A 16,705-nucleotide genomic window follows, 5' to 3' on the forward strand; every position below is an offset into this window, starting at 1 on the left:
ATAAATTAAGTCAGATCTGTCTATATGATCAGAAAAATTGCAACTATTTATTAAGCACTTTTTAGGTGTCAGTGTTATACCTAGCTTACACCATTAATCTAGAAAATAGTGTATCACCTCATTTGATCTTCACAGGAAGAATTTGAAGTTTACTTAAAACTCTTAAGTACCTTGCCCAACATTAGACACCTGGAAAGGGACAGAATCAGGATTTAAACACAAGCATGTCCCATTGTAAAACCTATGTTACAGGGCTGGAGGTGTAAATGGTCAGTGGTAAATTGCTTGCCTAGCACGTGCAAGGACCTGGGTTTGATCCCCAACATCAGGAAATAAACAACTAAAAAACTATGATGGTATGCTACACTATGTTATGTTATAAAACACTATGATGTTATGTTCAGCCACAGTACATAATAAAAAAAAAGTTAGTAAGAAAAGAAAGTGACATTAAACTCTAGTAGAGTAGTACCAGGGTAAAGCAGAAAGAACTTTGTTTTTATGGATTAAAAGATTAAAAAACACTGAAATATGTTACTGAGAAGGAAATGCATTCCAAAAAAATACTGTATGAAATGGACAGGCAACTGGAATGGTTAAATGCTGTCTACACCCTTCCCCTCCCCAACACATGCTATTTAAGTTGGATAGAGTGGCAAATACTGTAATCCAAGTACTCAGAAGACTAAAGCAGGAAAAATCACAAGTTCAAGGTCAACACAAGCTACATAGCAAAGACATTGTGTCAAAAAAATCAGATGAAGGAGAGAGAAGAAGGAGGGGGAGTATAGGGTGAGGCAGGGCAGAAGGAGGAGGAAGAGTTAACTGGTTTCTGATAAAGAAGGCAAAAAATAGTGTCAGCTACTATCAGAGTAAAAGTGTGTCAATTTTTTCCGCCATGTTGAAAAGAGAAAGCAAAGTACTTTAAAAATTCAGAGAACTATAACTGATACACTGTGTCTTTTGCTTTGCTTTGTGCTTTATCCTACATATGAGCCTACTTTTTGGAACTGAATCACCATTATGCCTTGGATACATGGACTGAATCCCTTAAAGAAGTACAAATACTGCATCCTTTAAATAAGTACAAATATTATACTTGAATTAAACAAATTATTTTTAAAAGAAAAAAATAAAATCACACTGGTATGAAAAAATGACTATGTTACCTAGCTTGCCTATGGTGATTATCTCATAACATATACATATTTTAGGAGACATCAAGTTTCAAACCTGAAATAAATACACTTTGCTTGCCAACTATACTTCAGTAAAAGTGGGGGAGCTATATTAAATACAATATTATACTGTAGATGTCAATTTACTCCCCACACCCCCCAAAATGAGTGCACTTGTGGAGTAGAAAACCTGAACCATTTAGTGGCATCACACCACAAAGTAGGGTACCATGGGTGTTGCTTCTGCTGAGGGAATTTAAGAAAGCAGAATGTAATCTCCCAATTTAGAATTTGGCCAGTAGACAAGAGTCTAACGCCCCTACTCTTGTGAAAATAGCAAGGAATCTTTAATAAGCACCAGTAGTCATGTCCTCAGTTCTGCATTTCATGTAAAAGATAAAACACTATCGTGGCTCTCTTGCCAGGCTAAGGGACTGACTGATGCAATGGGAAACCCAACAACAAGGACACTCCAGCTGAATTACAAAAATAGCTTTTCCCCCAAGGATTTTTATTTCCAACCTCAAGTGTCACTATCACAAGGAAAACAGACAAACACAAATGTGATCATTGCAGAAAATACATCATTACCTGACCACTAGGGCTTACTTGTCTGGAGTACTTTGTTGTACTGGTTTGTTGAAATGAGGGGAAATAAATTGTAAACTTTTTCTGTGTGTTAACCTCGAACTTAGCTAGCTCATGGTCCAAACTCACCTTGGAAAGTCACTAGCGCAGAAACAAACACATATAGATAGATACAGATATGTACATGGATATCATTCAAACATATGAAACCTACAAAATAAATTCTGCATCTCTATATAAATTGCATACTGGATAGGAAAATGATCATGATCAGGATTCTCTTGACTCAAAGTACAAATGTCAAAGTAAGATAGTGTGGTGTTTCTACCCTCTGCTGCTCCTGGAGTGCAGTGATAATACTTTCCAGAGGAGCCTTTTGCTCATTATAACTCACTGAGAGCTAAAGATTCCACATTTCTCTTAAGTAATAAAAGGAAAGTAAATAAACCACTGACTATCACCATTCAAACTGGCCATTCGAATTAAAACCATCTCTGCTTCTGCAGGCATCTGCCTCCAAATTGCCATTAACCAACTTGTCAAACATTTTGTTTTTACAACAGTGGAAAAAACTGCTCAGAGAATATGCACACTGCTTACTATGTGGTAAACTAAATTGAATAAAACTTGATGGCTACTGATTGTTTTACTGTTGCCTCAATTTATTCTCACATTTATAAGGTGTTTTTCACTTTAGAAAACAAGAGTAATTGTAATTTGATGCAATAGTGAACTTCATAATGTTGCAAAAATTATTTTTAGGTTTTTGGAGTTTATGGTAAGCTGAGAAGCACTCACAATTGTTGAATTAAAAACAAAACACCATTTATGCCCAAACAAGTGTTATTTTTATCCTCCGCTATCCAACTTTCTCAACTGTCATCCTTGAACAACTGCAGAATGGAATATTCTTAGCTGCCACTTTGATCTAACCTTGTACACATGTAATCCATGGTTGTAGTGGTAAAACTGGAGACATTAAGCATTTCATGTTTAATGAATATGTGAGATAATACTAAAATTCTTTATTTGATTTTAAGTTCAGATAGATTAATCTGTTTCTGTTTTCCTGGTTACAAAACATATTCTTGTTTCTTAAATCCTTGCTTTATCTCCAGAATGGGTTTAGAAGTGGAAACACCAAGATCTCCCTTGAACTATTTTTCCAGTTACATTTCCTATAGTCTACTGGAGTACAAACTGGTTGAACGGTGTTTTGCTACCTACTTCCTTGAGACAGAGTTACATTAATTCTTTAATGAGACTTAGATATGCTTCTATGGACACTGTGTGTTGAACAAATAATAGAACTAGCTCACTGTAGATTAAAAAGGAAAACTTTGCAGGGAGGAGATGATGAAAGCATTTATATGGGGACTAGTTACAGCAACCAAAACATGAAGGTATCAAATGCAACTTAGACAATCTTAATTTGTTTCTTTCTTTCTCTTTTAAGACATTTATCTATGCATTCATTGGAGATTGGACATGAATATATTACAATATCCAGCTTCCAAGTTTAATTGTTAATATATAGTTGTTTTCTATAACTAATCCCATCACATTCTGGAAGACCTGTTCCAGTATGTTAGAGGCACAGGTTGGGCAAAGTGAGGATTAACTTTGTTAATTAAAAAGTAAAAGCCTATTTGAGTCCAACTCTCTTTTGTGCAAATACACAATTTATAGTTCAAACTCACTTGTGGAACTGAGTAGTAGAAATCTGAGCCCCAGAATTTCTACAGAATCCTGACTGAAACGTAATTCATTTCATTTTACTATATCCCTTGTTTAAAGGTGCATACTTTATATCTCATTCTCTCAGCAATGCACCATGATGATGGTGTTTGGGACGGCTGCCGTCTCTGGGTGCCTATTCTCCTGAAGTCCTACCCCCAACTATTAGTGGTGCCGGTAAGCCAATTTCTGTCCACCTAGCTTTGGCTGTTCATGCCACAGACTCTTCTTTTGAACAGTTCACCCCCATGCTAAAAAAACTACTTGGCAAGTCAGCTGCTACTAAATCCTCAGCTGTCTTTTGTATCCACAAAGAATTCTTCACAGAATTCCACCAGGAGTTCTGGATTTCTTTCATGGGCTTCTTTAACAAAAACCCAAGCTGCCATTTCTACTACAAATGCTTCATAAGAGCACGTGGCTTTTCAAATGCACTTGAAATTTTTCATGCTCTATCCTGTTCTGGATTTCTTCCACACGTTTTCAGTTGTTTTCTCTTTTTTATTGAGATACAACCCACAATGCATACAAACCACCAATTTAAGTTTTAGAATTGACCATATTTCAGAATATCATTTTCAGAATAGTTGTAGTTGTACAACTATCAATTTTGAAACAAATTCACCCAAAATAAAACCCTGTGCCAATTGCCAGTTATTGCCCATATCTTCTCACTGCTTCCTGCCTCTGACAACCACTAACATACTTCCTATCTCTATGGATTCACTTTCTCATTTTCACAAATTGAATCATGAAGTGTTTGCCCCCTTAGGTTGGGCTTATTTCGTTTAGCACAATATTTTCAAGATTTGTCCATATGACAGCCTCTACCAGTAATTTATTCCTTTTTTATAATTAAACAGTGTTCCATTATATGGGTGGGCCAAATTTTGTTTGCCAGTTCATGCATCCCATGATACTCGGGAGTTTGTACATATTGATTGTCATGAATAATGCTGCCATGAAGATTTATTTATACAACTTTTTAAATGTATTCTTTGAGAATTTTATGCATACAATGTATTTTTATCATATGCCCCTCTCCTCTTCTCTTTCAATTCCCCCTGCACCCTTCCTCAACATATCTTCCTCCAACCTTAATGGTCTCTTCTCTTCTTTTTACTTTTTAAAAATAACCCACTGAATCCAACTAGTGCTGCTAGTCCACACACGAGTGTGGGGCCATCCATGAGAGCATAAGCAACCTACCAGAGGCCACGCCCCTGAAAGCAACTAACTCTCCCTTCCCCAGCAGTAATCAACTGCCAATAGCTCTCAGATAGGGGTGGGGCCTTGTGAGCCTCTCCCCTATCATGGCTGGAATGTTGCGTGGCTTGATCTTGTGCTGGTAACCACAACACTATGAGCTCCCAAATATATCAGCCCTATCATGGCAAGAAGACAATGGTTTGCAGGACTACTCCCCAGCCTCTAGCTTCCATAATCTTTCTATGATATTTCTCGGGCCTTGGGGGTATACATGTGATAGGGATATCTCATTTGGGCCTGTGCACTCCATAGTCCCTTACTCTTTGCATTCTGACTAGTTGTGAGTCGCTGGATTAACCAGCACCCACAGCAAAAAAAAAAAGAAGGTTCTCTTATGAGAGCCGAAAGCTGCACTAATCTATGGCTATGCAGATAAATGTTTAGAATGTAGCTTGATACTATGTCCATTTAGCAAAGTAATGACAGACTTTTTTGTGTAAATATATGTCTTCATTTTGTGTAGATATATGTTCTCTTGATTATATATTTAGTAGTGAAATGGCTGGGTTAAATGTTTAACCACTGAACCTTTACAGGAAGTGGGAGGTTTTTTTCAAACTGGCTATAACATTTTACAATCCTATTTGAAAATGTATCATGATTCCAATTTTCCACATCTTTATGACCCCTCATTATTGTTATTATTATTTTTACAAAGTCCAATTTACTGTTTCCTTTCCTTTCCTTTCTTTCTTTCTTTCTTTCTTTCTTTCTTTCTTTCTTTCTTTCTTTCTTTCTTTCTTTCTTTCTTTCTTTTTGGTTTTTCGAGACAGGGTTTCTCTGTGTAGCTTTGCGCCTTTCCTGGGACTCGCTTTGTAGCCCAGGCTGGCCTTGAACTCACAGAGATCCTCCTGGCTCTGCCTCCCGAGTGCTGGGATTAAAGGCGTGCGCCACCACCGCCCGGCCCTGTTTTCTTTTATAAGCACAACTCACTACCACTTGCTCTTATTGGCTATACTCTTGATGTTACATATAATAAACTGTAGCCAAATACAAGACCATGAAGATTTACACTCATATCTGCTCTTAATATTTGTTTGGTTTTAGCACTTACATTTGGATTATTTATTTACCCATGTTGCGTTTAAATAAAAATAGAAAAAAAAAAGAAGAAAAGAGAGATCATTGAGTGGGTAAAGGACTTGCCCCAATTGTATTAGGTCCACAATTTGCATCCCTAAAACCTGAGGAAAAGTTAGGTGTGCTTGATGACCTACATATAATGTCAGTATGCAGGAGGCAGAGATCAGGAATGAATGCCTGGAGGAGCAAGTTTGCCAGCCAGGCTAGCCAAATAAGTGAAATTTGGTTTAGTCAAAGAACTTGCCTCAACATACAAGGTGGAGATTGAGCGATGAAGACCCTATATTCACCTCACGCTTTCATATGTGTGCAAACACGTAAAACACACACACACACACACACACACACACACACACACACACACACACACATCACGCCAATATAAGACTAAGATTGAACACTAAACCCAGAGTTCACCTTTAATTAATAATTTTAAATGAAAGCAAGAAGTTTCATCAGTGATAAAGGAGAAAAACTAGCAGATTATTATGTTGTGCTACCCACTCCCCCAAACAAATATTTTAAGAAGCATGAAATGATTAACAATGTAAAATACCATGAGTAATTCAAATAAAACAAAAGGGAGGAGAATCTATTGGATCTGGCAAGATAGATGTTGCTTGCTACAAATAGTTTCTTTAAGTGCTGGAGCCAGAAGCCTGACTGGAGTGGATTGAAAAAGGGTGATGAGGAACACATAGACAATTCTGTCAAAAATATTTGGTTCTGAAGAGAAACAGAGACATGAGACAGTAGTTAGAGAGGAATGATGGATCAAAGGAGGGCTGTTATTTAATTAGGGATACTTTTTAGAGCTCTTATTACTAGTTATGATTACCTTTATTAGAATTATGCCTTTGATGGCCATCATTAAAGTCTTCTATGAAGTCTATCTACAAGCAGTTGTTGAACAGAAACACTTCTATCCTGAAAATCACAAATACTTAAATCTTAAAATTATCAATTACTCTTTTCTAGTCTCATAAATAGGGACATCAATAAGACAGAACAATCCAAGCAAAAGAAAGACTGATCTGGATGATCTAACCAGAGTCTGAAAAGTTCATAGTCAAAGATGACATGTGTCTTCCTCCTGGTTCAGCAAAATTTTGTTCCCCAGAGTCCCAACAGAACCTAGTGGTTGCTTTGCACATAGCATGAATGTGGCTACAGGAAGCATCATCTATGGCACAACTTTAAACATGTTATTTAACCTTATCTTCTTTATATCTTCAGCTGTACTTTAGTCTATGCTTCATAAAATAGTTGTTAGGATTTAAATAAAAGAATATCATACAGGTGTTGCATACCCATACGTGCATGAAGACAAACACTCATACACATAAACTAGAAATAAATCAATCTTTTTTGAAAGAAAAGAGAGCATGCCTAAATTGCTCAGCACGGTGTTGTATTGATTTAGACTTCGTGCTCTAACAAGTAGATTCAAAGAAGTAAGAACTCGATAAGGGACTTCCATTTCTTACTTAGCAATTTCGAGTATTCCTCTCAGTAAATGGCTCTCTTAATAGGGTCATTCAGAGACCTAGTCTAATTCCATTTTGTAGCTTTGTTATCCTTATGAGCCTTGTCATCTAACTGGTAGAAATGAATTCAGAATGTAGGAAGATATTTACTCTTTTAAAAAGCTGTAACTAAAAGAATTCACACATACACATAAAAAAATCATTCACTTTCATTGTCTAAAATGTAGTCATATAGCCACATATAACTCTAAGAGAGACTAGGAAATGTAATCTAAACTGGGCGGTGGTGCCAGCACTCGGGAGGCAGAGGCAAGTGGATCTCTGTGAGTTCGAGGCCAGCCTAGTCTACAGAGGTAGTCCAGGACAGGCTCCAAAGCTACAGAGAAACCCTGTCTCGAAAAATCAAAAAAAAAAAAAAAAATAGAAATGCAATCTAGTGTCTGCCTAGTCAAAGAAAAGAATAACAGAACATGAGTATTGGGAGTTGGGGAGGTCATGAAGCAATGCATGCTACCTACCACTGTGTATCTTGGTTTCCTTATCTATTAAATTTAAATCATGCTATTTTCTCCGATTACCTTTTGTTGTTGAATTTGATTGATTGTTTGACTGATTGGTTGATTTTATACAGGGTCTCATGTAGTACAGGCTGGTTTCAGACTTGCTGTATAGTTGAGGACAAACTTGGATCCTTAATTCTCCTGCTTCTACCTCAACAGTGTTGAGATTACAAGAGTGAGCCACCACTCCTAGCCTTCTTAAACAGTTATCTTAAGGACTAAGTGAAGTCATGTGTATAACATCTTTATCACATCTGACACAAAGTAGGCATTCAAAACATGTTAGCTCTCATTATTATTAATGATACCTTTAGATCTGGACAAATTCTCCCAAGAAATGGAGCCTTACTGAAGTAGCACTTAAAATTAAAAAAAAAAAAACCTAACCATTAATTGGAGTTTACTATATGCTAGAAAGCACTGTGTTAAGGTCTTTGGTATAGTCTATCATTTAGGCCTCAAGACAGCTCTCTGATATCGGGATCGTTATCATCATTACAGTTCTATAGATAAGAAAAACTTAGTCTAACTTACCCAAGCCCACATTGAGAACTTCATTGCTGAATGATGGACTATGGGAAATGACTGGATCCTTAGAGATCTGGCTGAATCAAAAGAGTAATCTCCTGGTAGATTCACAATAAGATGACTTTATCAAAAGACTGAGAAAAGTAAAAAAGTGGGGTCTTTTGGGAGGAAATAGGTTGCTGACATCATGTTTTTCTGGAGCTACATTTCTCCATGGACTCTTCCTGTATTCTCTTCCTTTACTTTCTGTCTTCCCCAAGGTAAGCAGCTTCTTCTGCATGTTTCTTGATAGTTTGACAGTCTGCTTTCCCATGGGCCTAGAATCAACAGAACATGGACTGAAACCTCTGAAGCCATGAGTCAAAATAAACCCTTCTTCATTGAATCATTTCTCTCTAATGTTCAGTCACAGTGGGGGGGAAAAAAGCAAAACACAATTTGGCATAAACTCATAATATACCATGATGAATCCAAAGGGTTTCCAAAAGGAAGTTGTGGACATCATCTAGATTTGGTAGGAGAATGGAGCCACTTATACCTCCTTCGTCTAAGATAAGGTCTCTTCTTTTGCTCTCACAATCAAACATTAGGTGGAGCTCAGAGAATTCCACAGAAGAGGGGGAGAAGGATTATGGGACCTAGAGGGGTCAAGGACAGCACAAGAAAATGGCCCACAGAATCAACTAAGCAGGATTCATCGGGGCTCATAGAAACTCAATGGGCCTGCACTAGTTCCTCTGCATATACATTATGGTTGAGTAGGTTGGTGGTCTTGCGGGACTCCTAACAGTGTGAGTTGGGGTGTCTCTGACTCTTTTGCATGTACTTGGGGCCCTTTTCCTCCTACTGGATTGCCTCATTCAGCCTTGATATGAGGGTTTGTGCCTAGTCGGATTGTAACTTGTTATGCCATGTTCAGCTGATATCCCTGGGAAGCCTGCTCTTTTCTGAAGGGAAATGGAAGAAGAATGGATATGGGGGAGAGAGGAGGTGTGAGGGGATTGGGAGGAGTGGAAACTGCAGTAGGGATGTAAATATATGAGAGAAAAAAATTTAAAACGATAAGGATAATGTAGTTGCAAGAAACTTCTGTTTAGGCAGGTCATGAGAGAGTCAGACTTGTCAAGTGAGAAACTGATTCTATGAGGACAGTATTGCAGATAATTAGAACATCTTTGGCAGAACAGGCCAAACCGGCTCTGTACACTTGGACAAGTTAGATTCTATTGTGATTTCTTCCTTGAACCATGGTTTATTTCAAAGTATATTTATAAACGTTCAGATGTCTTTTTTATTTATAATTTTGTGTTGATTTCTGGCTTCATTACACTGTGATCATAGAGTGTCATTTTTACTATACGAGTCCTTTGTTTTATGAACCTGTACGTGGCTAATTTGGATGAATGTTGTTTGCATATTTGAAAATACTAGTTCGTATGCTGTTAGATCGGTTTCACTAATGTGTTATTGAAGTCTTCTATACAATTATTTTTGGTCTATTTCTTCTGGAAATTACTGAGTTTAAAATTTCTCATGATCATGAACTTTTTCCTTTTAGTTTTGTTAATTTTTCATTTTATTTTGAAGCTTAAGGCCAGCCTGGACTACATACTGAAACTCAACCCCAAATATACAGACCATAAAATTGCACATATTAATGATCTGCCCTGTGATGTTTTAATACTTATACATGTTACATAGTTGGGTTACACATATCTATCTCAAAAATATCATCTTTTTTGAAAAATATTCAAAACCCTTTCTTTTAGCATATATGTATATATGTACTTACACATATATATTTGTGTATGTGTATATATACATACATACATACATGCACACATCTGTAGTCATTCTCCCATGCAGTAACACACCAGAAGATCAACTAGAAAGTAATTAATACAGAGCATTAAATTGTTCCTAATTCTTGGCTATTGTGAATAGTACTGCAATAAGCATAGGAGCTTAGATGATTATCTTTTAACACAAACATTTAGTCTACTTGTATTTAAATATAATTACTTATTTGTATTTAAATATATCTTATTTTGAACTGATTATTTGTCTTAATTATGGTATCTTTTTTCCATTGTATACTTGGTGAGTTTTTTGTTTGTTGTTTGTTGTTTGTTTGTTTGTTTTCGAGACAGGGTTTCTCTGTGTAGTCCTGACTGTCCTGGAACTCACTCACCAGGCTGGCCTTGAACTCATGGAGGTCTGCCATTCTTTGCCCTCCAAGTGCTTGGATTAAAGGCGTGTGCCATCACCACCCAGCTGCTTGGTGAGTTTTAAGTAAGATGCCATTTCTTTGGGAACTTATTTGTGAGGATATTTAGAATTCTAGGATAAGAATAAGTTCCAGCAATGAGTATTTCCATTCTGGCAGGTGCCTGATGATACTACAGTCTGGGCTTGTTTTTAACTTAATTCAGGGATTGAGCGACTTGAGAGTACTAGGAAATATAAATGTGTGTTATACATTTTTATTAGATGAGATTGTATAAACTCTCAGAAGTAGATGACTCATCCTTTTCACTTAATATCAGGTCTACTTTCTTCTTCAAAGTCCCCATGTATGTATGAGTGTAGCATTATTTCCAGTTCACCAATATTCTGGTCATTTCAATTCTTCTCATTTCAGTTTTACCTGGGAAAGAATCTTATTAAGCTCCTCACCTTAGATAGGTTTCATCTTCGTTTTTATGTCTCTTATAGGTCAGTCTCTAAAGCTAGAACTTGGCATCAGGGAGTGTTCTAAGAAGTAGCTTCCTCCCTCTGCATTCCCCTAGGTCTGGGTTTAGAGAGATTTACTATCTTTCTGGCTCTTTGACAACTTTCAGGAGATGCTTGTTTCACGTCATCTGGCATTTTTGGTTGTTTTTCGTGGGAGAATAAGTTTGCATGCTACATTACTGGAGCACCACTATCTGTCTTCCCCACTCCTGCCCTGTGGCTGCAGAGTCACAACATTGAAATGATTGGCTCCATAACAAGTTTACCATTTGTAGTCTAAGCTGCACCTTCTAGATGATGGCTTGTTTCACAACTCTTTGATTTCCCTCACCTCTGCTCCATATCTCATTTCCGACAACAGCTGTTTTAGCCAGTAACTCCACTCCTCCAGTGCTCCCACCCCAGCTCCTTCCTCTTCACTCAGTTCAGAAAATCAAACTTCCTACTTCAGTACAAGCAGTGCCTTCCATTTTTAGAGTTCCCTCAACTCTCTGTTATTCTATTCCAAAGTTCCCTCCCTTTTCCCATCCTTCCTGGCTTGCCTCCCCCCCCCCCCTTTTAAGAGTATTCTTTCTTTCTGCTTTTCCAGGGCCTTCTGCTAAAGGTTCTAAGTACTACTCAGTGTGTGACATTGGATCCCTTCCCATCCATACTCAGCCTGTTTTAAATGGATCCACAACATCCTAAGCACTGAAACAGAGCAAGAATTTAGAGACCTTGACAGTAACTTGATAACTGTCATTATTGAATCTTGTAATGAAAGTCAGGAGCTGATAGTCTAAACATCTTTGTTTTTACATTGCATATTTTCTAGTAATTAATTTGTAGTGTATTTTACAAAAGCACAAATATAAAACAGATTGGCAAATTTCAAAATTTATAAGAGATAAATTTAGGAGAACTGCACTAAAATCCATTCTCTCTCTTTTTTATTTTTTAAAATTATTTATTTTTATTTACTGGTCCTGTCTTTCTTGTATACATTTTTAATTAAAATATAATTATATCACTTTCCCCTTCCCTGTTCTCCTTACAGCCTCTCCCAAGTTCCCTCCCTCCAACTCCTTCCATGTACCTTCACCATCTAATTGATAGCCTCTTTTTCTTTGATTATTGCTACAAATACATATATGTATAAATATATAAATACAACCTACTGAGTCAGTCTTTGCTGTTTGGATGTATATGGTAGCAAGGCTGGCCCCTTTGTATAGGATAACGAATTAGGGGTTCATTATCCTCTCTCGCCTTGTCTGAGACTCAAGTTGCCTTAATTAACTCTTGCCTCTCTTGTGCCTCACTCTGCACAAACATTTTCCCAGATTAAAGAATCTTTCTTTTAACTTTGAAAGAACAATTCTCAGTGTTGTTTCCTTGTTTTCAATTTGGCACCCAAACTACAGTAATCTGCCTTATACCTTCACGACATTTCCAACAAAAGGGACCAATGATTGCCATCTGTTCCAGTCCTGAAAGTTATGATCCTGTTTTGGTTTGGTTTGCTAGGACCACTAATAACTATGAGTGAGACTGAATTTTGAGGCAGCTGGAAAGGTGAGGGGCTCACTGAGACTGAATCTGTTGTTATGATATAAAGAAATATGACACTTTCGGACCATGGTGGTATGGACCAAGTTTTACTGCCCAAATTGTAATTTCTTGCCCACTTTAGCTTAAATTTCTACTTTTGTAAGCAACGACAATAATTTTCCCTTTTCTACCTTCAAGATTTTATGAGACAAAAATGATAAAAGTTAAGAAAAATTGGTTTGAAAAGGCAATAAATAGGTTCAGTAAAATTCAGAATAAGAACAGAACATTGTATAGCTTTGAGTTCTATATTGAACCTAGAAGATATATTGCGATAACTCTGATAGCACAATATATTTGTTATCATAATTTGGGTTGCCTGTATTGAGATATGGCTTTAATATTTCTCTACAAACACGCTAGCTGTTTTCCTCAGCTTCTAATTGCTTTGTGTTTAATCATTTTCAAATGAAAAAAGTACAAATATATACTGTTTTCTTTTTAAAGTGTATCTTCAATACAGTAGAACATCTTTATTTGAGGTTTTACTTTCCATAGTTTCAGTTATTTGAGGTCAACTATAGTCTAAAAATATTAAATGGAAAATTCCAGAAATAATTAATAAGAAGTTTTCATTTCCTGGATGTTTTAAATAACATAATGAAAATTTATAAGATCATTCTAGAAAGAATCATCCTTTTGTCCAGTATATCCACACTGTATATACTACCTTCCCATTAGTCACTTATTAGCTATCTTAGTTATCATATCCATATCACATTTATGTTCAAATAACTCTTAATTTACTTACTATGGTAACTGATATAACTGTTCAATAACATTAGTCTGCTGGTGCATTGTGTTCTGAACCATGCAGGAACACCTTTGCCTACTTCATTGCCTGAGAATGTTTGAGCTGCCAGTCTTGGTAGAGTCCTATTTTCTCTTTGAAGGCAGAGCATATGCAATGCATAAGAGGTACCATTGCATATTCTGCCACAAGAAAGAAGTACATGGTACTGGGCAATCCATTTGATCTCAGTGAGCTCTTGTTTGTTTTTCTGGAAAATGGGGCGATAATGGTATCTTCATGAAGTTATTGGGAATAGTTACTTATTCTTATTGAAGGACAAGAATGGTGTCCTGATTATTCCTATCTCCCAGGAAAGAAAAATGTTTGGCCTGTAGTCCCTCAATAAACATGAATAAAATGAATGAAACTGTAGATTACCGATGGAATTGGCCCCAGAGCTCAATAACAAGCAGTTCACAAATGGACAGCTTAGCATAATGCCTTGAATACAGTAATTGCTCAAGAAAGAAAAAAATGGTGTTATATACCTCAGTTAAGCACCTTTCCATATCTGTATCCATTTTACCTTATTTGGATGCATTCCACTATCCAATGTTCAACTTTCCTTGAGTTGACTCCTTTTTATCAGCTGTATGTCTCCACCTTGACTTTAGAATTCTTACTTCATCGTGGATATTTATTTGACAAATGCTTTACTAAATATAACTACATGTTAGGTATTACGCTAGATTCCAGGAAACTTTAAAGGCTTATTTATTTTTATGTGCACTGGTGTTTTTGCCTGCATGTGTGTCTATGTGAAGGTGTTGGATCCCTCGGAACTGGAGTTACAGACATTAGTGACTGTGCCATGTGGGGGCTGGGAATTGAACCTGGGTCCTCTGGAAGAGCAGCCAGTGTGCTCTTAACCCCTGAGCCATCTCTCCAGTTCCACAGATTCCAGAAATTTTGAGGGGCTTATCATCCAGCAGAAAGATTAGCAGTGTATAAATAAACAAATAAGATGATTTCAACTAGTGAGCAGTGAGTGCTATGAGAAAAGTAAAGGATAACTGTGGGGGCCCACAGAGCTTTCCTAGTGAGATCTGAGCTTTCTTTGCCCAGCAGGGCTGCATTAGAGGATTGCTTGATCATGTGCATGGTTACTAGGTGATTGGAAGGGTCTGCACTTGGCTGTCTGAGGGGGAGGCCTTTTGCTCCACCCCTTGGTATTCCTGTAAATAGCCCTTTAGAAGAGCCAGAAAGGGCCGGTGGATTAGGATCCAGGCCCTCCCGAGTTATCCTGTGTTTCTGTCGGTCTCTCTCCCCTCCATATTTCTATCTAAATATTTCTCACTTTCCCTCCTCAAGAATACCTTGGGGTAAAAGTGGGAGTGGGTCTCCCACAGATAACTCTCTCTCTCTCTCTCTCTCTCTCTCTCTCTCTCTCTCTCTCTCTCTCTCTCTCTCGTTACTTTAGGTTGAGTGGTCACACAAAGTTTCGCCAAGGATGTGACACTTGAGCCCAAGTTTTAAGAACAGTAATTGTGGAAATAGAAACAGCTTGCTGTATGGAAGTGGCCAATTTCTTCTGAAAAGCTGTGAAATTTTTTTTTGAGAAAATGAACAGTTAAGCAGACACTAGAGATGGCACAAGGGGAAAACGAAGAAGGACTGGCAAATTGCCATCCTGCCCAAACCAGTCTCATTGTTTACTGTAAAACTATTTTTACAGGTTCTTTCTTTGAATGTCAAGGTTAGAAAGTCACCGGCAGGTCATCCAGATCAGTGCTTGTTATATGTGGTATATACGCAACTGTAGGGGGGCATGAGGTGATTTTCATCGCTCACAGATGAACAATTTTTAAAATGCTTTGAAAACTACATCTAGAGTGGAGCATGGTGGTGCACACCTGTATTTCCAGTACTCGTCATGTGAAAGCAGGAAGATCAGGAATCTGAAGCTAGGATAGCTACATAGGACATTTCAGGTCACTTTCAGCCACACAATGAGACCCTGTCTGCAAAAACTAAAGTAATAATAACAGCAACTCTATCTAATGTGCAATGTATATTTTAGTTGAGAATTGTTTCTTGAAATGAGAATAGCATGAGGCATTGAAGTTTGCTTTTCCGAGCTAACCTGGCGAGATAGGAATGGATAGGAAATAGATGGGATGGGCATCCCTCTCCCAGGGAATGAAAGAGAGAATGCTCAAGTGTCTCTGATTAACACTGTCCTTGGACATGCCAAAATTTGTGCAGTTTATGCACACATGAAAACATTTAGGTAGAAGTCACTTTTCTTTTCCTTTATAAAAATTGTATACATTTTCCGAGAACTTCTTAAGTATTGTATGTATCTATATTATTTTCAGTCCCTCTGTCCCCCTCCAACTTCTTTCATGTCTCCTCTCTACTTCCTCCCAAATTCATGGCCTCTTCTTTACTTATTGGCACACACACACACACACACACACACACACACGTTTCATATATAGACACCTTAATAGATATGCAGTATATAAATGCAGCTTTTGACCCCAGTTAGTGTCGCTCATAGGCATATGTGTTTAGGGATTATCTCTTAGGATTGGCTAACCTATCAGGGCTGGCTCCTCCCTGGAGAAGACTGATTCTCCCCCTCTCAGCAATCATTAATTGCCTGTAGCTCTGTATACAGGGGTGGGGCCTTCTGAGATTTCCCTCACCCATGTTGACATGTCAACTGGGATTACGATTCTGCAACTCTTGTTTAGAAAGTCATGCTGTTAAGATTTTATGCGTGTGCTGGGCACAGTTAGTGCATAACTTTCATCTCAGCATTTGGGAGGCAGAGAAGTTCGAGGCCAACTTGGTCTACAGAGTGAGTTCAGGAAAGCCAGGGCTACACAGAGAAACCCTGTCTTGAAAATGAGAGAGAGAGATAGAGATTTGGTGGGTGCGGCTCCCTGTCATATACAGAAGTTATTTCTCGGCAGCATACATGGTGGTCCTCTGGCATTTACAGTCTTTTCATTCCTCTTCCATGATGCTCCCTGAGCCTTAGATGTAGGCATTGTGTTGTAGATTTATCAGTTGATATGGGGTACCCTAGAGTCAATTGTTTTCTGCATTTGGACTAGTTGTCGCTTTCTGTAATGGTCCTCATCTACTTTGAAAATAAACTTTTTTCGTGAGTGGTGAGAGTTCCACTTATCTGTGAGCAGAAGGATATGT

General features: G+C 37.7%; 1 protein-coding gene across 1 annotated transcript in view; it reads right to left on the reverse strand.

Moving 5' to 3' along the window:
* Positions 1 to 16,705, reverse strand: part of Ammecr1 (AMMECR nuclear protein 1) — a 229,116-nt gene that overhangs the window by 116,982 nt on the left and 95,429 nt on the right. Inside the window, exon 2 of the mRNA XM_028876962.2 lies at positions 8,437 to 8,747. The gene's annotated coding sequence lies outside the window, so the exon portion shown is untranslated. The remainder of the gene's footprint in view (positions 1 to 8,436; positions 8,748 to 16,705) is intronic.

This window comes from Peromyscus leucopus, chromosome X, assembly GCF_004664715.2.
Source record: "Peromyscus leucopus breed LL Stock chromosome X, UCI_PerLeu_2.1, whole genome shotgun sequence".
NCBI classification, from domain to species: Eukaryota; Metazoa; Chordata; class Mammalia; order Rodentia; family Cricetidae; genus Peromyscus; species Peromyscus leucopus.